Genomic DNA, 23,300 nt, shown 5'->3' on the forward strand with positions numbered 1-23,300 from the left:
CTTTCCCATTCTTCCCAATGAAGCCTGTGGGCCGCGTCGCTGACACATCATTAGCCTAATTAAGTGCCAGGCTGGGTAGCCGAGGCTATAAAAGGAATCAGCCTGGCTCGTCTCACCTTTTCATCCTGTGTCCCTTCTACTTCCTGTGCTGCGGCTCCACCTGCCGAGCCCAGCCCAGCCACTTCTCACGCTCACCTCCTAGAGGGTCTTTGCTGTTTGCACCTCCTTGAAGCACCAGCTTCACAATAGGACTTTTGGCCTAAGACATGGGTACCGCCTGGCTGGCCTGCATGCTCGGTCCAGACCTGGCCCTTTCCCCACCCCAGGCCCACCTTCCTGAAGCCCAGGGGGCAATGTGCTTGGGGGTGAGACGTCAACTCAGGATGTGGCTCTGACTGTGTGACCTTAAGAGGTTGCTCAGTCTCTGGTGCCTCAATTTCCCTGTCTGTAAAATGGGCAAATAAGCATACATGCCTCCTGATTGCGTCAATACTATTCACTATCATTGGTGTCACCCCTACTTCTGATTTTCCTCCCGCACACAGAGTCCCTTCTTTTCTCTGCTTGGACATAGCCCACTTTTGTTTCAAAATCCAGCTCAAATGCCCTTGTCATTCAACATTCACTCAACAAATGCTTACTGGGACTTCTGCTCAGTGCTGGGCTCAGTGAGAGGCTCTGGGATACAAGCCCAGGGAATGGAGTGAGGTGTCTGCTCACCTCTCAGGGTTCAGAGTCAGTTGAGTGAGCATCGACAATGCTGATGGACACGTTTATATTAAAATCTAATCCATTTTCCAAATTTGCTGGCATATTGAGTGCAGCACTTTCACAGCATCATCTTTTAGGATTTGAAATAGCTCAACTGGAATTCTGTCACCTCCACTAGCTTTGTTCATAGTGATGCTTCCTTTTTTTTTATTTTTTCATTTATTTTTTTATTAGTTGGAGGCTAATTACTTTACAATATTGTAGTGGTTTCTGCCATACATTGACATGAATCAGCCATATAGTGATGCTTCCTAATGCCCACTTGACTTCACATTCCAGGATGTCTGGCTCTAGGTGAGTGATCACACCATCATGGTTATCTGGGTCATGAAGATCTTTTTGTATATTTCTGTGTATTCTTGCCACCTCTTCTTCTATCTTCTGCTTCTCTTAGGTCCATACCATTTCTGTCCTTTATTGTGCCCATCTCTGCATGAAATGTTTCCTTGGAATACAAGGAGATCCAACCAGTCCATCCTAAAGGAAATAAGTCCTGAATATTCATTGAAGGACTGATACTGAAGCTGAAACTCCAATACTTTGGCCACCTGATGCGAAGAACTGACTCATTTGCAAAGACCCTGATGCTGGGAAAGATTGAAGGCAGGAGGAGAAGGGGATGACAGAGGATGAGATGGTTGGATGGCATCACTGATGCGATGGACATGAGTTTGAGTAAGCTCCGGGAGTTGGTGATGGACAGGAAAGCCTGGTGCGCTGCAGTCCATGGGGTTGCAAAGAGTCGGACACCACTGAGCAACTGAACTGAACTGAATCCATTCTCCCCTCTGTCCAGCGTCACGTGGTGACCTAGTTTACTAATAAACCTGAGGCTGACCTGCTCACCTGTGGCTGTGGGTGGACACAGGGCAGCAGGGAGCTACCTGGAGCAAGAACAGGGGACCTGGGGCCTGGGGGTGGGGCAGGCAGAGGGGCACCCTTGGGCACTGTGCACGGGGGACTCACCAGGGGCTGCCAGGGCACATGCCTGGGGGCTCACATGGTACGTGTTTCCTCACAGGAAACCTGTGGTGCTGGGCTGAAGCGATCACCACCGCCCTGGGGGGCAGGTGGTAGAGCCGGAACTGGAGAAGGCTGGGGGCGGGGGGCATGCAGGGCCCACCCAGGGGCTTCATGAGCTTCCTCAGGTCAGGGTCTGCTTCTCCCTCAAGTGTGGACCTGCAATTTGACATGGGGACTCCGCAACTAGCAGAAACATGACCACAGGCAGGTCCCCCACCCCTGCCCCGAGCAGCCTCTCAACCTCCTCCAGTGCCCATCCGGCCACCTTGCAGGCCTGCACGTCGGCCAAGCTGGCCCAGTGGAAGGTCCCGGAAAGGCTGGGCCGACAAGGACGACGTGGAGACGGGCTGGAGCAGGGCCTGGGGCATCTGTGTGGCTGAATGCCCTGCAAGAGAGGTAAGGGGGTGAGGGGAAGCGGCCTCTGGGGGCATTCTCGTGGCCCCTCCCCGCTGAGGGCTGACCCGGTGGAACCCTGGAAAGACGGCATCACCGCCCAGGCATCACCCTCGCCAACACAGCCACACCGCTGCCCTGTTTCAAAACCACGGTGGTGAGAAACAGACGTTGTGAAGGCCGAGACTGGCCATTTGCTAAGCGGGTTCAAATAATCTCTGTGACCCGCTGATGGCAAGGAGGAGCTGGCTTGTCCCTGCACCGGCCTCTCTCCCTTAGTCGGAGGCAGGGAAGGTGCAGAGCCTCGCTGGATGCAGCCCTAAGTGGACCGCACACCAGCCGCCTGGATGCGCAGCACACAAAGCCTGCTCCCTTCCTGGAAGCCGCCGCCTTCCTCACCATGGGCCCAGGTCCATGTCTGGTTCCCAGGGTCCCCCGGTGGGGGGTGCATCGGATGTGGGATGCAGCTCAGGATCCCGCGGGGACACCTGGGTGCCAGCTGCTGCTGTGAGTCCCTGCAGGCACGACGACCTCGGGGGACTCAGGGAAGAGGCTGCAGCTGAGAGCGGAGCCCCAGCCAGGCCCTCCTTATGGGGTGCTCCCTCGGGACCAGAGCTCTGAGTGGCTTTGGCCCTAAGGCTACAAGGGTGCCGGCCACTCTCACCAAGGAGTCAGAGTCTACTTCTGCCCACGCTCCTCCCCAGCCTTTCTGAACAGCCTTTTCCACCTTCAAAAGGGACTTTACTCTTCTATTATATCCAGACATTTAGATGGAGCTATGTTTCCAGTGGTCAGGTATGGATGTGAGAGTTGAACTGTGAAGAAAGCTGAGCTCCGAAAAATTGATGCTTTTGAACTATGGTGTTGGAGAAGACTCTTGAGAGTCCCTTGGACTGCAAGGAGATCCAACCAGTCCATCCTAAAGGAGATTAGTCCTGGGTGTTCATTGGAAGGGCTGATGCTGAAGCTGAAACTCCAATACTTTGGCCACCTCATGTGAAGAGTTGATTCATTGGAAAAACCCTGATGCTGGGAAGGATTGAGGGCCGGAGGAGAAGGGGACGACAGAGGATGAGATGGCTGGATGGCATCACCGACTCAATGGGCATGGGTTTGGGTAGACTCCGGGAGTTGGTGATGGATAGGGAGGCTTGGCGTGCTGCGATTCATGGGGTCGCAAAGAGTCGGACACAACTGAGCGACTGAACTGAACTGAACTGATGGATGTCAATGGGCTTCCCAGGTGGCACTAGTGGTGAAGAACCCACCTGCCAATGCAGGAGACATAAGAGACGTGAGCTTGATCCCTGGGTGGGGAAGATCCCCTGGAGGTAGGACATGGCAAGCCACTCCAGTATTCTTGCCTGGAGAATCCCATGGACAGAGGAGCCTGGCAGGCTATAATCCGTGGGGTTGCAAAGAGTCCAACAGGACTGCAGCGACTTAGCACACACAGATCTTAATTCCCTCATTATTTTGCTTTTAATATACAAACAGGCAAGGACAAAATCACTACAGAGATTCCAGAGAAAACTCTAGACTTTATAGCGACATCTTTTAAGATTCTTTCAACATGAATTAGCCAAGTAAAGCTGTTGATATTTTAAAAGGCTCTGAAAGGGAAGACCACAAAAGGAACTGTCTTTAGCCCTCTCATGGTCTGCCTTTACTAATGTAGTAGACAGGGTCAGGAAGCAGTGCTCAGTCGTTCAGTTGTGTCTGATTCTTTCGTGTCTTCACTATGGACTGTAGCCCGCCAGGTCCTCTGTCCAGGGGATTCTCCAGGCAAGAATACTGGAGTGGGTTGCCATGTCCTCCTCCAAGGGAATCTTCTCGACCCAGGGATCAAACCCAGGTGTCCTTCGGCTCCTGCACTGCAGGCAGAGTCTTTACCACCAAGTCACTGGGAAAACCCTATCATGCATATATTTCCACCTCAAGTCAATTACAGTTGTTAGTAGGTGACACTCTACATGCTCATTACATGCATTCTACATGCTCACAGTCACCTACTGGTTAGTGATCCACCTGCCCATCTCTCCCTGACCACCGCGCACAGACATCCTCCATCTTTACTCCCGTGTGCACTCTACACAGAGAGACAGACAGCAAAATTGCGGCCTTCTCCCAAATTCTTCTGCTCCAGTTGCCGGCAGCGGCGAATTCATTTCTAGATGCGAACTGTCCGACACTGACCTTTTTAGTATGTAAATAGGTTATCGTCTCTGAGTCGTTCCGCCAGCAGTGTGTAAGGCTAAAACTTCACATCTTCTTCGCAAAGCCAGTAGGTTTACAAGTGCGAATGTTCCTTAATGAAGTTGTCAGGTTGGACAGGAGCGTATACGCAACAAGCCCTGGAAAGCCAGGGAGGAAGCATCACAGAGCAGAGGTCTGCAGTTCCGGACATGCGGAATTGCTCCTGGGAAGCCAGGAGTTAAAAGCTCTGTGCTCTTAGGGATTAAGACCTGAGCCAAAACCCGGCTTTATTCTGGAAAAGAACTGCCATATCCATCAGCTGGTTGCTTTCGCTGAAATGCCACGGGCTTAAAAAACACATCACATATGTCTCAAACCCATGCCCTGGATGAACCAGTCACGTGTGGTTTCCAAGATGTCAGGATTCTGAAAAGACACCAGGAGTGAGTCTCATGTTTTCGAGTAACAAAGATGTCCAGTGGCAGTGATCACATTCCTGAAGTCCTCTGAAATGCAAAAAAAAAAAAAAAAAAGGCAAAACAAAAAACCCCCACCAAAAAAGGAAAAGGGCTCCCAAAAAGGAAATTTTCCACACGTTCATTTGGGAAGCAGATTGCCCTGGGTGCTGAGCAGCCACTTGGAAACGAATGCAAGGTGTGGTTGGCAGCTCTGCTGAGCAGCCCTAGACTCCTCCGTCCGCTGCTGCCCACGGCTCCCACCCAGAGGATGGGGATGCAATTCAAGTGGCGGGATGGCCTTGAGGTCACCACTCAAGGCAGGGGAGGGGGCCAGCGTGGTGCCGCGCACTTGAGCACATTGTGCTCTCAGCTCTGCGTCCCCACTAAATGAATCTGTTTGTCTGGGGGACGGTGGCGGCTGGATTCCCTGAAGGTTGAGCAGAGCTCAGGTGGTGCTAGTGGTAAATAACCCACCGGCCAATGCAGGAGACAAAATGAGACACGGGTTCGATCCCTGGGTCTGGAAGATCCCCTGAAGGAGGACATGGCAATCCACTCCAGAATCCTTGCCTGGAGAATCCCATGGACAGAGGAGCCTGGTGGGCTATATAGTGTCACAGAAAGTCAGACACGACTGAGCAACCAACATTTTCACACTCTCACATTTTGACCTAGGTGCTAATTTTTACACATTCACAATATCTTTCACAAATGACAGTCTACCTAATTTCCAAGATTACAAGAGATTGGATGGAAGCTCTGGCGTGCCTATGTGGTGGGATAAGAGATGGCATGATTTTTCCTGGAATTACTTAATTGACTATTGTTTCCCATTTATATGATTATAAGATACACAATTTAAAGATTACATATTTTAAAAGTATTAGTAAAAATACCTACTAAGGAACTATGTCCAGGTAACTTCTAAGCAAGTATTCCAAACCTACCATATTAGTGCATGCATGCTTGGTTGCTTCAGTCATGTCTGATTCTTTGCAATTCCATGGACTGTAGACTGCCAGGCTCCTCTGTCCATGGGATTTTCCAGGCAAGAATACTGGAGTGGGTTGCCATGCCCTCCTCCAGGGGATCTTCCTGACCCAGGGATCGAACCTGCCTCTCTTATGTCTCCTACATTGGCAGGTGGTTTCTTTACCACTAGTGCCACCTGGGAAGCCCCCCCACATCAGACATTCCAGTAACAATGGGCACCTGAGGACATGTGTCAGGGCTTTATCACCTCATCAGAGAGATGGCAATTTCCTTGGGTCACTACTTCAGCTTGGGCACGGAAATAGTAAACACTGGTGGGTCTCTGTTCAGGGAGCCCTGAGTCACTTTTACAGCAGGGAGACAGTCTGTTGTAAATGGAGCCTCATTTCTGATGTAAAGGGGACCCTGTGATGACCAGGGAAGTCCCTTTCTCAAGTAAATGACACTTATACACAAAACCCTGCTTTTCACCTCTGTTGAAAGTAACTGCAATCAGGATCTATGATTTTTTTGGAAAGGCTGCCTTCCACTCAAGATCCTGTGGGAGTCACGAGAATGAGGTTATGTCTGAAGGACTGAGGCTGATGGATTTTTCAGTTACAGGATCAATGTTAATGAGTTAGGGAAGGAAGTTTCTGTGGTTTAGTCGCTAACTCAGGTCCGACTCTTTGTGATCCGAGGCTCCTCTGTCCATGGGATTCTCCAGGCAAGAATACTGGAGTGGGTTGCCATGCCCTTCTTCAGGGGATCTTCCTGACCCAGGCATCAAACCTGAGTCTCCTGAATCGCAAGTGGATTCTTTACCACTGAACTACTGGGGAAGCCCTGAGAAAATGTTTAATGTATTTAATTATATAACTGTAACAATGCCAGATATCCCCCACATAACTATATGGGGGAAATGCCATTCCACTTCAGACTTTGAACAGGAGTGGGGAATTCCAGGGAGCCCCCCTCCCACCCTGATTCCTCATCTGTCCTTATTCTTTCAAACATTGGCTATTTTTTGCTTATGCTCTCATTTCTTTTTTGGTGAAGAAGTGATGTGCTAAAGTAATTTTCATGGAGTGAATCTGAACCTTGTTTCTAAATTATTTTTGGACTTTGGTTTTCTTGAATCTTATGTCATAATCTAAGTGTCTTTAGGATAATTTTTCTCAGAAGAAAAAATGTTACAGGTGTTGATGAGCGGTCCAAATCATATCGGTCAATTATAGGTAGGGAAACGGAACACTGCTGCTTGGGCCACAAGTTGTGCTTCCTTAATGATTAGAAAAACATGTAATTCTTAACTTTTCCTTCCTGGGAGCCCCAGATAACAGTGATTCGGGGAGGAAGAATGATTTGACAAAAGCTTTTACCTGCTGGCTGAAACTAAGCAGGCTATTTATAAACTGCTCCGAAATGTAAGTAAAAAGCTCTTACCCACAAGTTCTAATGAGAGAGCTAGGTGGACGAGGGAAGACAAAAAGGAAAAACATAATGGACTGAACCAAAGGCAGTCATGTGACCGGCGGCACAGGGCAGCTGGGGTGGGGGTGGGGGTGGGGGTGGGGGTATGCAGAGATAGATCCATTGAAGACAGACCTGAAACAGCCCTGGAGGGGAAATGCAGGCAAAGAATGATCTATCCGATACTAGGCGAAATGCACAGCTTTTCCTGTTCAAAACTGCTACAATTCAGTCCCCTTCCCCTTTGCCTCCCAAGCTGACCCCACCCCACAAGGCCCAGCTCTCACATAGCACTAAGTGCCAGGCACTGTTTTAAGGCACAAAGAGGGAATGGAACTTGCCCAAGAACCTTCTAGAAAATGGCAGAGTCAGGACCTGCCGCTGGGCTGTCTGGCCTCCCGGTCTGTGCCTTTGGTCTTGACATCACACAGTCTTATGGAGGGACCGATGGGCATTTAAGGAATCAAGGACTCTTACCAACACACAGGCAAAGACTGGTGTGGAAATGAAGTCTGAGGAAGAATCCACGGGGAGGAAGTTACTCACCTGCCTGGGAGGTAGGAGTTGGGCCCTGAGGTGTGACATCTACGGGTCAAGGTTAGAGCACGTGAGATCAGGGTAAGGGACACAGAGGAGAGAGGAGGTTTGTAGTAAGGGGCTTGTGGGGGGCGGGGAGAGGGCACTGCAGATATGTTTCAGGAGACAGCCTAAGTAAGTCAAGAGGCAGATTCTGCAGTCAGGGTTGGGGGATGGATGTGGCTGAGGGTCAGAGAAGAACGCAGTGTCAGAGTGACTTTGAATGTGCCCGCCATATGTGCGGCCAGCAAGCAGCCCGGGTGCGATCATGCCATCCTGGTTTAGGTCTGGTGAGGAAGAGTGACCTGGTCAGAGAGAGCAGTCAAGTCACAGAAGTGGTGGTGGGGCAGCTGGGGCCCCTGAGAACAAAGTGAGAGTCCGAAGGAGAAGCTGGCTTTCACCTGCTCCGTTCAGACCATGGAAGGGGCCTGCTGGGTGGTGTTAGTGGTAAAGAACATGTCTATCTGCCAGTGTAGGAGATACAAGACACTGGTTCGATCCCTGGGTGGGGAATAGTCCCTGAAGGAGGACATGACAACCCACGCCAGCATTCTTGCCTGGAGAATCCCATGGCAGAGGAGCCTGGTGGGTTACAGTTCATGGGGTTGCAAAGACTTGAACACAGCTGAGGAATTGAGCTCGTATTCAGTAAAGGCACAGAAATGAGAACACCTTTCACCTGCAGGACACCCCCCTGGCCCCGCCCCGCCGGAAGTGCAGCTAACAGGATATGTGGCTGAGCCCCACCCCAGGGGATGCTGGGGTTCCAGATGTGTGGGTACCTAGTGACCCGGCCCCAGTCCCCAGTCCCAGGACCAGCAAAGCGCAGAGGTGGGATTAAAGCCAGCCCCAGAATCCCGCCCCATCCCCACCCCTTTTCCCACAGACCTTATGCTGTTTCTCATCTCCAAGAGGTTTATGTGTCTTTGTTCTCCTGCAGCTTCATAGATGTTGTGGTTATTCCATCACTAAGTCATGTCCAACTCTTTGCAGCTCCATGAACTGCAGCACGCCAGGCTTCCCTGTCCTTCACTATCTCCCGAAGTTTGCTCAGATTCATGTCCACTGAGTCAGTGATGCCATCCAACCATCTCATCCGTCAGGAATGAGGTGACCTTTAATAAACCTTCCCTGGGAGCCTCTGCTGGGGGGTTTCCACTCCCTTCTCTCCTCTGGTGGTGGCAAGGTTGTTTTTTTTTTTTTCTGTTGTTTCCTTTTTCTAAACTTTACAATGTGCTCTTGAAGAAAGATTTCAAAACGGGCACTGTTTAACTCTGCTAAGAAGAGAATGAACAGTTCTGAGCCAGGGAGCACCGTCCCCTGTGAGGAGCTGCCTGCGGGTGTGGCCCGGCTGCTGGGACATGCGGACAGAGCCCTGTACTCGGCAACGTGCCGCCCGGACATGCGCTGTGTGCCGCGTCCACACGTCTCATTTCTGGAGCCTCAGGTTTCTCCCCTGGAAGATGGCGTGAGTCAGCAACAAGGCAGGATTCTCAAGGGAACTGGATTCCTTCGATGGGGCAGTACTGTGTGCATGTGAGGCACTGCTCCTTTTTGGAGCCTGGTTTCTTCCTTCCCCTTCCCTTCCCTTCCCTTCCTCTCCTTTCATGAGTGGGCGGGCTGGGCCCTCTGTTTCTGGGGACTTTGCTGAGGCCCGAATCTGGCTGGCTGTCAGGCTCCAGGTCCCACACCTTGTGAGGGAGATGCCTTGGTGGGGATGTGGGGAAGGGTCCAACGGGCCCCCACACTGGGGGGCTGTATGTCAGCTCTTGCTGTCTGCATCCAGCTGGAGTGTCCGGCCACAGTGGGCAGCACAGACCAGCGAGACCCCAGTCTTTTCTTGCCATTAGTTCCAAGCCCTCTTCCCCCACTTTAATGACAATCACAGTAAATGACATGTGTCTCCCACACGCAGACGGCCAGTTGGTAAAAGCTCTTAAAACAAAACAGAAATGACCCAAAGTAGGTTAGCGCAAGGGTGAGGAACAGCAGCTCCGAAATAATTTTCAAACAGTGTATGCTTTGGGGATTTAGCCAAGGAAGCTGATAAACTAGGCCATTCAAATATATTATGCCAATATTTTCTCTGGCAAGAGATTGCTTGTCGGATTTGCATCCAGTTTCACTTCAGGACTTAATTCTTTAAAAAAAAAAAAAACTGGAGGAAAATTTTCCACAAGCTGTATTTTACTTAGACCCAGGTCCAAAGCCTTATCAATGCGTTATTACAATATATAATTAAGCATAATTACATTAAAATATTAAACCACCATCAGCTATTAGAAATAATGAAATTTCTTGCATAAAGCCATCGCATGAATTACTCTGGTGATTGTCAGACTCCCTCATCAAGAGGCTCTGCCTGAAACGGCAGGCACTTACTTCACTTGCCAGAGCGCTGCAGCACAAATCTTGCAAATCTGAGGACCTGAGCGGGATCAGGATGGGGGTGAGGGGACGGGTCCCACTAAAGCTGTGGCGTTACAGGAAGTCATCCTCTAATGATGTCCCTCATATGGACACTTCTGTGGCATGAGCAGCTGAATTCCAACAGTAATAAACATTATTCTAAAGCAATTAAAGTACTAATAGAATTTTAGGCTATGTGATAATAGACAAGGCAGTAAAAGTAATTCTACAGTAAAAGCAATTGTCAGAGGGGCCCGGGATGATCTACTCACAGTGCTGGCTGGTATCCTGCAAATTCTTGTTTTTGTAATCGAGAATGTAAATTATATTTAGCTCAAGGCAGCATTTGAATTTAAATCCTAAAAAAAAAAAAAGTCTAGTTTCTATAAAGCAGTTTAAAGCCATCTTGCTCACAGTACTCATCTGCTTGGCCGACTCTCTGTCTATGGGAAAGTAGATGGTCGGTCATTAGACAAAACATCTTGGATCACCAGCGTCCAGAGAAATGAGGCTTCAATGTAAATTCTGTCAATTTGTGTGTGTGTGTGTGCTCAGTCATGTCTGACTCTTTGCAACCCCCCAGAGTGTAGCCTATCAGGCTCCTCTGTCCATGGGATTCTCCAGACAAGAATACTGGAGTAGATTGCTATTTCCTTCTCCAAGGGCTCTTCCTGACGCAGGGATGGAACCTGCATTTCCTGCATTGCAGGCGGATTCTTTACCACTTGAGCAACCTGGAAAGCCCACGTATCCATGTACACACGTATGTATGCATATTTTATTCCTCACTTTGGTATATTTCATTTTTTTTTTGCAAGTAATGCATTGATAGATGGGCTCAGTTGGTAGTTCTCAAGCCAGATTAGAGTCACCTGTGGAGATTTTTAAATCTGGTGATGCCCAAACCTGTTAAGTCAGACTTTCTGGGGGCACTGATGCCTTTATAAACTCCTGCACCAGGGCTGAGGATCGCAAGCCTTGAGCCATATATCCATCCTCACCACCAGTCCTGCCCTCTTCTCTCCTCCTGTGGGGGCTGCTTCTGAACGGAGACCTTGAAGGTGACTAAAACATGGCCATTCCAGGAGGCAGGGTCAGCTCTGGTGCCTCCAGTCCAGGGGGCTGGCGGAGTGGGTGGGGCTGGGTGAACCAGTGAGCATGCCCCCCACTTGCAGGGGGGACCCCCAGAGCCAGCCTGTTGTGTCATCAGGAAAGTGGGGCTGCCCAATTTTCAAGAGAAGCCAGAAGTCTGCATTTTTACAAGAAAATCTCTCAGTTTTTAAATGCTTGCAAAGGATTAAACATTTACGAAAACCCTGTGCCGGCCACACAAGCAGGTGCTTGGCCAAGCCTACAAATACCAATTCACAACGTCTGAGCGAGCACAAATCCCCTGAATGCAAGGGTAACTGGATAAATATTTGCAGAAGGAAACATGAGCAGTGTCTGGAAAGTTGTCATTTTTCGAACAGGAGAGATAAATCTCTATTTGCTTACTTGTAATTTAGTGGTGCTCTCCAGTACCAAGGAGTTTGCTATGTGAAGGACAATTTAAACCCACAGGTATACAACCGCTGTAAACTAAACATACAATCCACCCAGCCAACTCACTCCCCTCCGCGGACTTGGCTCTGAGTCTCGGGGCAGGGCTTTTCAGGCTCTGCTGTGCAATGCGGGTCTCCTGGGGGTTTTGCTAATGTATTGATAGAATGGGTGGTGGGGACCTGAGTTTCTGTCATTACTACAAGCTCTCTGGTGATGCTCATGTGATGGGTCTCAGGATCAGGCTTTGAGAAGCAAAGACTTAAGAGTCACGTAGGCTGGTTATAACCCCAGGAACTTTCCAAACAAGAAGGCTGATTCTCTCTGAAGGCGGCACCCTGTGTTTTTTCACTGTGCCTGGCACCTATTAGGAGCACAGTAAATAATGGTGGCATGAATTAATCAATGTGTATGGTATGGATGTGAGAGCTGGACCAGAATGAAGGCTTTGCGCCGAAGAACTGATGCTTTTGAATTATAGTGCTGGACACGACTGAGCAACTGAACAACAACAATTAAATAAAAAGGAACTAAGGTAGAAGCCATGGACAACACAAGCCACAGACCTTTCCTGGAATAGGACAGAGAACTTGCACAGAAATGCAGCATTTTAGAGGGAGAAGGAGCTAATCCACCATGTATCTGCCCCACTCATTTCCCTGCAATGGAGGCCCTGTAACATGATCCATGGATCCCCCTGCCTTCCTTGCTATAATGAAGAACCCCTTCCCATTTGACCACAGCAGTGTGTACTGCAGCAATTACTTTATTTTGTCTGACGTGTACTACTGTGGAAAGAGTAGGCATGGATTTTAGAGTCAGAGAGATCTGGGTTCTAATCCCAGCTATGCCAGAGTCAAGCTGTGTGACCTTAGACACGTTACCTAACCTCTCTGGACCTCACATTGCCTCCTGACGAAACGTCATCTCATCTGAGATAGACATCAGTTCAACCTAGAGGGTAATTATACACTCTGCGTCCTGATGATGCCTAATCCTAAGAAAACAGAAATGAAGTCAGTCATGTGTTGCTCACCAGACGGTTTCACTGAGAGATCCTTCAAAGAAAAACTTCACAGAATTATGCATTATAATCATCACCATCATTATACAGCTCCCGTGCTTATTTCAACCTGGGTAGTAAAAGTAATGAAAAAGGGGAGTTGTGAGGACAGCTATTATTTCCTTTAAGGACACAAGTGAAGTCTCTCAGTCTTGTCCGACTCTTTGGGACCCCATGAACTGTAGCCTACCAGTCTCCTCAGTCCATGGAATTCTCCAGGCAAGAGTACTGGAGCGGGTTACCATTCCCTTCTTGAGGGGATCTTCCCGACCCAGGGATTGAACCCGGGTCTCCCGCATTGCAGACAGATGCTTTACTCTCTAAGCCATCAGGGAAGCCCTTTAAGGACACAACGAGAATAAATACTGTTTTCTCCCCCAACGGTTTTATTCAGAGAGCACAAGAATGGAATTTGCAACAAATGGAAAAACTGAACATACACTTCTAACTGAATAAAGCTTTTTTGGGCAATATAGAAATATATATGTTTTTGTACTGAGAAGCTCTAGAGTCTTACCGGTTAGTAAAGGTAAGTGAATGAATAAATGTGTGAGTCAGGGGCTGTAATGAACCGCGGCCCCGGATGAAATCAGCGGAGTCTGAGTGCCTGCAGCAGTGGGGATCAGGGTGGGAACTGTCCAGCGCAGGCCCCCGGGTTCCAAATGCCCTGAGGCCCCGTGCCTGAAGTCCTCTCCAGGCCACGCTGGGTACCTTCCGGACTGCCCGAGATCTGAGACGTGTGCCGGCGGCACCTGCGTCCACCTTGTTTAATGCTTCGTGGAGAAGAGGCACTCAGAAAAGATCTCCGGTGTCTCTCAGACACCTTAGAACATATTTCCTTTATTCATCTTTAACAGACAGTTGCTGCTGTTCAGTCGCTTGGTCGTGTCTGACTCTTTGTGACCCCATGGACTGCAGCACACCAGGTCACCCTGTCCCTTACTATCTCCTGGAGTTTGCTCAAACTCATGTCCGTTGGGTCCATGATGCTATTTACATGGCTCTTGTTATGTACGCTTTACTCATTGTTTTAAGTTGAAATTTTTTTCTAAATATCTGTAAGTAAAGTATTAGTTGCTCAGTTGTGTCTGACTATTTGCAGCCCCTTGGACTGTTGACTGTCAGGCTTTGCTATCCGTGGAATTCCAAACAAGAATACTGGAGTGGGTAGCCATTCCCTTCTCCAGGGGATCTTCCCAACTCAGGGTTCAAACCCTGGTCTCCTGCACTGCAGGCAGATTCTTTACCATTTCAGTCACCAGGGAAGACTTTCCTTAGGCTGGAGTAAAACTGTCTCCTTACACTTGTGTCCACTGGCCAGCATTCAACTCTCTGGAATTGCTGTGTGTCACTCCATTTTCTCTTCCCTGTAAAAATAATCATGATCATGTCATCCATGAAGATGTCACGTCTTTATCTGCTTTTCTAAACGGCCCACAACTCAGTTTTCTTTTCCCCTCAAATGGAGATGAGGCTCCCTTTCATCATTCTGATTTACTGAGACTTTGTTAGGAGCAGAAGAAGGTGCATCCGGAAATGTGTTTTTTTTTTTTCTCCAAAAGTATATTTAAGGCTAATTTTCAAAATGGTTGGAAAATAGCTACATTCAGGATGCCAGCCGGAGGACATGGCTGTCTCCAGGAGGGCCTTAGGTTTGATGCATGGGTCTGACAGTCACCATCTGTGCTTTCTGCAGGGGCAGCCACACCACGCCAGGATGTGCAAGGCAGAGCTGCAATCAAGGGCTTTAAAATAAAGCAGCGGTGAGCTCCCCCAATTTGATTAAATCCCAACTTCCCACCACGGTGTGTTCCAACTGCCTTTAGCCTTCCCGTCATAGGGCGTGAATGCTGGAGGCCAAATCTGAAACTCATCCTCTAAAAAATTCAACATTTTTCAGATGAGCTGATTCTGAAAAGTTATTTACATGATGATCTTCCTCTTTTATGAAAATAAAAACAATAGAAATTCAGAATTTGGCCATTTCTATACAAAGTAGAAAAGCAGTCTTTTGAGGAAGAGGTAACAAATTAACAGAAAGAGAGGCAGAATACACACACACACACACAAAATAAGTAGAAGGAAAAATAAAACCTTAACAGGAATGAAGATGAAACTGGAGGAAGCAGGAAGGGAGAACAGACCTTGCTGAACACTGGGCAAGGGATACAGAAGTTAAAATGGAAAATCTTAGCAAAATACAGTTGAAATTTAAAAAAAAAAAGAATTTTTAAGGAAAGATTCAAGAAGGAGATCCAGCAAATGCATAGTTAGTGTCTCTGAGGAAAAAGCAAAACAATGAAACAAACAAATTATATATACATGTATACATATATACACACATAGTAAAACCTTCCCTGGTGGCTCAGACTATAAAAAAATCTGTCTGCAATGTGGGAGACTTGGGGTGGATCCCTGGGTTGGGAAGATCCCCTGGAGAGGGCATGGCAACCCACTCCAGTATTCTTGCCTGGAGAATCCCCATGGACAGTGGAGCCTGGTGGGCTACAGTTCACGGAGTCACAAAGAGTCGGACACGACTGAGCAACTAACACCCTTAACAAACATACAGTAAAAGCTACCCATTCTCCTGAGCATTTTGTATCTATAAACTCAAAGATACTTGCATCTATAACTGAAAGGGCCATCAGGTGAATGAGAATCCAGAATCGGGGTGTATCTTGGTAAAGTTACCATCATTTAGAGTTAAACACCGGTGTGGGCAGTCAGGAAAGCCTCCGCTCTCTCCCCAGACCTTCAGCAGCAGAGCCTGGGGATGGCAGAGAGGATGGTGAGTAGGAAGTGCCAGGAATCTGCTTCCTCTCTAGACAGCGACGGCACTGGCAGAAGCTGTCTGATGCGACTATTTTAGAACCTGGAGTCTATTTGAAGGCATGCGGCTTCCAGGGGAGGCTTGGGAGACAAGTCAGAGTTAATTTTGGTCAACTCTGGCTCTCAGCACAGAGGTGGCTGCTCAGGCCCTGCTCTCAGCCCCCTGGCCGGAAGCCGTGCCCATGTTCCTGGAGCAGTTTGCGTGTGACTTGCAGGATGTACAGGGTAGACAACCAGGACTTGTCCTCCAAATGCCAGGGCTCCGTATTCTGGTGGCTGACTGTGGAGCTGTGGGCATGGAGGAGCCAGATGCTGCTGCTGCAACCCCTGCTGGCTGAAGTGGCTTTTAGGGTATCAGAGTGCCTTGAAATTTTTTTCCCTTCATTCTCCCCTTCGCCTTTTGGGAGCCAGGTATTTAAGGATTGTTGTTTAGTTGCTAAGTTGTGTCCAGTTCTCTATCACCCCACGGACTGCAGCACACCAGGCCTCCCTGTCCGTTACCATCTCCTGGACTTTGCTCAGATTCACGTCGATTGTGTTGATGATGCCATCCAACCATCTCATCCTTTGTTGTCCCCTTCTCCTTCTGCCTTAAATTTTTCCCAGCATCAGGGTCTTTTCCGATGAGTCAACTATTTGAATAAGGTGATCAAAGTATTGGAGATTCAGCTTCAGTATCAGTCCTTCCTTCCAATGAACATTCAGGGTTAATTACCTTTAGGATTGAATGGTTTGATCTTCTTGCAGTATAGCAAGTAAGAAAGTTGTTTATCCCACCCTCTCTCCCAGAACACTATCCACTGCAGGAAAGAAAGAACAAGGAAAGTTACCAGGGGCCCAGCAACACACTCATGGTGAAAGTAATAAAAACTGAACACATAATTCAATAGACAGAACAACCAGACATGAAGACAAGTAAAGAAATAGAGGACTAGAACCATAACTTAACTAGATCTAAGAGAACCCATATGGAAGAGTGTACCCAACAACAGAATACACATTCTTCTCAAGTTCACATGGGACATTTTCTAAGACAAACCTTATGTTGGGCCACAAATCAGGTCTTAATACATTTTAAAATATATGTATCATACAAAGAATCTTTTTTGACTATGACAGGATAAAACTGGAAATCAGTAACAGCAGGAAATCTGGGAAATTCACAAATTTGTGGAAATTAAATGACAAACTCTTAATCAATCAGTCAAAGAGGAAATCAGAAAGAAAATTAGAAAATACAAGTATTTGTCCCTTAAAGATACAAATTTATATGAAAACACAACATACCAAAACTTAGGGGATTCCATGAAAGCAGTGCTGAAAATTTATGGCTGTAAATGCTGCATCAAAAAAAAAAAAAAGAAAGAAAGAAAGAAAGAAAAAACTCAAATCAACAATCTGCCTTCCTTCACAATTTAAGGATCTAGAAAAAGAAGAAAAACTAAGAACTAGCAGAAGGAAGGAAATAATAAAAGTAGAGTGGAGATTAACAGAATAGAGAAAACAATAAAGACAATGAAAGCAAGAGTTGTTTTTTTCTTGAAAAATTAACAAAATCAAAAAGATTAACTGAGAAAGGGAAGACTCAACTTATTGAAATCAGAAATGAAAGTGGGTGAATTACTACCAACTCTACAGAAATAAAAAAGATTATGAGAGACCACTATGAATAGCTATATGCCCTTGTATGCCCACAAATTAACGCAGATGCAGTGAACACATTCTTAAAAACACAAAACCTACCAAGAGTGAATCATGAAGAAATGGAGAATCTGAATAGATCTATAATTAGTAAGAACATTGAACCAGGAACCAAAAACTCCTTGACAAAAAAATCCCTGGACCAGATGGCTCCATGGGTGAATTCTACCAAACACTGAAAGAACTTACATAAATTCTTCTCAAAAGTGAAAGTGTTAGTTGCTCAGTCGTGTCCGACTCTTTGCAATCCCATGGACTGTAGCCTGCCAGCCTCCTCTGTCCATGGGATTCTCCAGGCCAGAATACTGGAGTGGGTAGCCGTTCCCTTCTCCAGGGGATCTTCCCGACCCAGGGATTGAACCCAGGTCTCCTGTGGTTCTTGCACTGGCAGGCAGATTCTCTCCCATCTGAGCCACCAGGGAAGCCCAAATTCTTCTCAGACTTTTCCCAAAAACTGAAGAGAAGAGAACATTTCCTAACCCACAGGAAGGCATCTCAATTGGAAAAGAAGCAGGGAAATGATCTCTGTCCAAAAATGACATGAACTTCAGTGCCCACTGATGGTGAGTGAATAAACAATATGTGGTAGATACATACAGTGGAAATTTATTTAGCCTTAGAAAGGAATGAAAATCTGATACATACTGCAACATGGATAAACCTTGAAGACATTATGCTAAGTGAAATAAGCCAGACACAAAAGGATAAATATTGTATGACTCTATTTATATGAAATACCTAGAACAGTCAAATAGAGCGAGACAGAGAGTAGAGCAGTGATGACCTGGGGCTTGGGGGTGGTGAGGTGGGAGTTACTAGACAAGGAGGACAGGGTTCCAGTTTGGAGGTGGAAAGTGGTGAGGATTGCATACAATGTCAATTCATTTAATGCCACTGAACTGGGTACTTAAAAATGTATATTTTATCACAATAAAAAAACCTGGAGGACAGTGGAGTTACATCTATCACATATTCAAGGGAGGAAAGGGTGCAGGAGGGCCGCACATCTGACTCTGGTACCTCAGATACACAGAGTCAGTGTTTGTCCCACCTTATCGTGTTTCCCCACGACTCTTTACATCCTGGTCGTGACTATTCAACAAGGGGTTCTTTCCTTTTTTTTTTTTTGGAAGATGGTAAATTGAAAGGAATACATTTCTGATTAGGAAGCTTCCACTCTCTCCTTCTTTATAAGACAGGCATTAAAATTTAAAAGCCAGAACATGGAATAAGCGCTAATGAAAATGTCAGCAAGTGAGAGTTTGGGTTTTAAAATGCTGCTAATCTAACAAGAAATACACAGGCTGAGGGGGAAGAGTCCGGCGGCTCTGCTTTCTGCCTTTGAAACATCCTCCAAATGTCACGTAAAAAAATCACTTATGATTCATTCTGATTGGTGATGACTCGAATCATTAAAAAAAAAAAAAAAAAATCAAATCTGGAGAAGTCTAATAGGAGAGCAAGGTCTCTGAAGTCAGGGTGGGTGGTTTTCTCCAGCCAGAGCCGCCCGAGCGGGAGACTTCACGCAGCACTGGTTTCTCTGGTGAGACAGATCTGGTTTCAATCTGTGTTTCTTCAATTTTTATCAGTGTTGGCCTAGATTTCCAAAGCTGAGCTAAAATGGAAATAGTCTTTTCTCCCTTTAACCCATCTGTCTCCTTTTATTTACATATTATAATATTTTTTCCCTGAATAATTCTAAGTTTTTTTTTGAGATTTGAACAAAATCTGTACTTTAATAATATTGGATCACATTTCCTGTTTTTTTAAACAATATAATATTTCTTTATATTCTCAGAATCGGATTAGAAGTTTCAAGCCTCATTCAATTTTTTTTTAATCATGAAGATAATAAACTTTCTAGACTTTTAGCAGTAATACTAGATGCCAAAATACATGAAACTATATAAAAATGTTGAGTGAATATAAATTAGAGATCTAGGATTCTATTCATACTAAGTCAAACAAGTGGAATCAAAATGTCATAAATTTTTTCAGTTCAGTTCAGTCGCTCAGTCATATCCATCTCTTTGCGACCCCATGGACTGCAGCACACCAGGTCTCCCTGTTCATCACCAACTCCCAGAGTTTACTCAAACTCATGTCCATTGAGTCGGGGATGCCATCCAACCATCTCGTCCTCTGTTGTCCCCTTCTCCTCCCGCCTTCAATCTTTTCCAGCATCAGGGTCTTTTCCAATGAGTCAGTTCTTCGCATCAGGTGGCCAAAGGATTGGAGTTTCAGCTTCAACATCAGTCCTTCCAATGAACACTCAGGACTGATCTCCTTTAGGATGGACTGGTTGGATCTCCTTGAAGTCCAAGGGACTCTCAAAAGTCTTCTCCAACACCACAGTTCAAAAGCATCAATTCTTTAGCACTCAGCTTTAAAATTCATCAGTTTTCTAAAATATTTATATTATAGTAAAGGACTTCCCTGTAGCTCAAACAGTAAATAATCTGCCTGCAATGCAGGAGACCAGGGTTTGATCCCTGGGTTGAGAAGATCCTCTGGAGAAGGGGATGGCAAGCCACTCAATATTCTTGCCTGGAGAAATCCATGGACAGAGGAGCCTGGCGGGCTACAGTCCATGGGATCGCAAAGATTCAGACAGGACTGAGTCACTAACATACACACACATGTATACAAAAGCTTTTCTATTATGTTTGGTAAGTGCTTAATTCTAATTTTTTTTTAAAGCAAAATGGAAATAAAATAAATGGAAACTTTTTCATCACAAAGGGACTCTTAGGATCTTCTCTTGGGACTCACACTCGAGAGGGCCTCAGGACTGGTCCAAACTCGATGAATATCACAGGAGGGGAGGCCCTAGGCAACAAGGCCGTTTCTCTGAGGCACCAACACTTCTGACTCATTTCTTGAGTGACCAGCGACTCCTCCCGAAAGAAAAGGATGAAGGAGGGTTTCTGAAAATTTACTCATGTAGGTCTCCTTATTCTGGTGTGAGGAAACTGCACTGGATAATGACTTTGCTAAGTATTAGCGAAAGAAGGGTTTATAATTATTCAGGTTCTGTTGTTACTGCTGCTGCCAATGGAGTGATTTATCAAAGTACAGTGTCTCACTGAAGGAAATGGAAAGCACATCACCACTAAGGGATGATTTCTAAAGAAGACTTAATTACTACTATCTGTGTTTTTAATGGGGGCTGAAAATACACGGAGACAAGCTAAAGTGGCATGTGACAAGTCCTCATTTAGTCTGTCAGCCCTGACAGCATATTGAGAAAGATGTAAACATTAAAAAAAAGACCAAGAGGTAGAAGCAGATTCTCTTGTCGTTTCAAAATAACGGCAGAATTTGCTGGTGAGGTCAAGGTTCTGCTGGCAGGTACCTGACAGGCAGACTTGGAGTGAAGATTCCAAGAGAGCCAAGTGACAAGTCAGTGTGCGGAGACATAGATTCGGTTGTGTTCTGACTGCTCCACGTCTGAATGGTTGTTTAAGCCAGTCCCATGTTCCCAGGTCACCAAGGCCTTTTCATTTTCTTGTTGTTGTTCAGTTGCTAAGTCATCTCCAGCTCTTTGTGACCCCATGAACTGCAGCTCATCAGGCTTCCCTGTCCGTCACTATCTCTGGGAGTTTGCTCAAACTTACAACCATTGAGTCCGTGATGCCAGCCAACCACCTCATCCTCTGTCACCCCTTTCTCCTCCTGCCTTCAATCTTTCCCAGCATCATGGTACCTTCTAATGAGTAGGCTCTTTGCATCAGGAGGCCAAAGTTTTGGAGCTTTACCTTCAGCATCAGCCTTTTCAATGAATATTCAGTGTTGATTTCCTCTAGGATTGACTGGTTTGATCTCTCTGCTGTCCAAGGGACTCTCAAGAGTCTTCTCCAGCACCACAGTTCAAAAGCATCAATTTCTCAGTACTCAACCCACCCCACTCCCCGTTTATTTTCCCTCGTGAAGGTAGCAATTTACTAAATCCTCGGGAGCTCCCCCCAGCTATCGCCAAAGAGCAAGTCCTCCCAACCATTGATAGACAGGCGCAACATAAATGCAGTGGCTTCAAGAAATGCAAGTGACCTCTTGGACACAGAGGACAGAGGCTGAACTATGCTCCCATGTTCACAATTCCTGTGATAACCCAAACACGAGGTACAAAGAATGGAATGACGGGGGATGGAGAATCGTTCAAGGGATTTTTTTTAAGTCAAGGAAAAACCATCACCTCCAGTTTCAACAATGGCCTGACTACCTTTCTGATTCCCATCAACAGTCAGCTTTGCTGCTGGACAGAAAACTTTTCTTTCATCCTTTGTCCTGAAGCACATTAAAACACAGTTTTCCTTAACAACAGGATTTGTGGTCACTACCCCCAAGTGCCCCCTGGACACTTCTGGGGCTAGTTCAGGTGTGTGCTCTGTAAACTGTACACAGATTACAAGGAAGCAGAAATATGATGTAAAGATGGTCGAAGAATTAGGATGAAGGGTTGAGGAACGGCTACCCTGAAGAACTGTCTGGCAGGGCCACAACGAGTGCTCTGGGAAATTTAAAGTTATATTTATTTGCCTGTCAATGAAATAAAGATCAGGGAGGAGAAAAAGAGCCTCCCAGGACAAGGCAAGCTGTCACAAGGGTCATAAAGAAGAATTGCGGGTGTCAGGTCCCTGCCATAGAAAATACATCTTGAAAATGTACACAAGCATTTGATTTTGATGTCAGTTTTGCCAAAAATCAACAGGATGAACCACTTTTCTCCTTCGATCCGTGGTGAGGACTTGAGAATGTTTTGCACGTGCGGCCCCTTGTGGTCTCTGTACGTTTACTCTCTGTAGGTTCGTCCTCCTGCCCCACCCCACCCCATTCCTTTCTCCCCCCACCTTCCCATCCACGGGCCACCAGAGATCCTTACTGCGACCTGTTCAGTCCCTCAGGTCCCCCAAATCAGAGGAACCTGGCTCCATTTCTGGAATATCTAAGTTATAATCGCTTGGGTGGGGCCTGAGTACGTGCATTTAGTAAAAGGTTACATAGGAGATTCTGATGTAGAGAAGAGTGAGGACCACAGCACAGGGCACAGAGAACCACAGGAGTCTCTGAAGAATCACATCCAGGTCCTCTTTCCATAATCACCCAAACCAAAGCCCTGATACACAACAGTGGTGAATTCTAGCATGGCGATTACCATCGACTCTGGAGCTTCCCAGATGGTGCTAGTGGTAAAGACTCTGCCTGCAGGAGAAGGAGACAGAGGTTTGATCCCCAGGTCAGGAAGATTCCCTGGAGAAGGAAATGGCAACCCACTCCAGTATTCTAGCCTGGGGAAACCCATGGATAGAGGAGCCTGTGGGTTACAGTCCATGGGGTTGCAAAGAGTCAAACACAACTGGGTGTACACACACACACACACACACACACACACACACACATTTACCATAGTATCCAGCAGCATCTGTTACATCTATAAGTGAGAAGAGATGTTTCATATGTTCTGAGCATGCAATGTGATTCATAGAAACCACTGAAACAGGAAAAAGCCCTACCATTTCCTCCCCACCCAAACTCTGAGGGCAAACTGGAACTTTTATGTCCTGTAAACAAACCACTTCTAATCAGGAACACTGATTCTTAGGTAACTGGTTCATCTCAGGTGGTGAAGTGGTAAACAATCAGCCTGCAATACAGGAGACACAAGAGACTCAGGTTTGATCCCTGGGTCGGGAAGATTCCCCTGGAGAAGGAAATAGCAACCCACTCCAGTATTCTTGCCTGGATAATCCCATGGACAGAGGAGCCTGGTGGGCTACAGTCCACAGACTTGAAAAGAGTCGGATAGGACTGAAGTGACTGAGCATGCACACAAACCAGTGGTATGCCCAGACTCTAAGAGTTAAGGTTTAGAAAATAACAGCAGAGATTCT

The 23,300-nt window shown here is 46.7% G+C and overlaps 1 long non-coding RNA gene across 2 annotated transcripts in view; it reads left to right on the forward strand.

Annotated features, from left to right (window-relative positions):
• The first annotated feature begins 9,277 nt into the window (after positions 1 to 9,277).
• LOC122425738 overlaps positions 9,278 to 23,300 on the forward strand; it is a 32,283-nt gene continuing 18,260 nt past the window's right edge. Inside the window, exons 1-3 of one of the 2 annotated variants that reach the window (XR_006264983.1) lie at positions 9,278 to 9,398; positions 10,935 to 11,034; positions 14,573 to 14,639. This is a non-coding gene — a long non-coding RNA (uncharacterized LOC122425738). The remainder of the gene's footprint in view (positions 9,399 to 10,934; positions 11,035 to 14,572; positions 14,640 to 23,300) is intronic. The other variant, XR_006264984.1, reaches the window with a different exon arrangement.

This window comes from Cervus canadensis, chromosome 23 (assembly GCF_019320065.1).
Source record: "Cervus canadensis isolate Bull #8, Minnesota chromosome 23, ASM1932006v1, whole genome shotgun sequence".
NCBI lineage: Eukaryota > Metazoa > Chordata > Mammalia > Artiodactyla > Cervidae > Cervus > Cervus canadensis.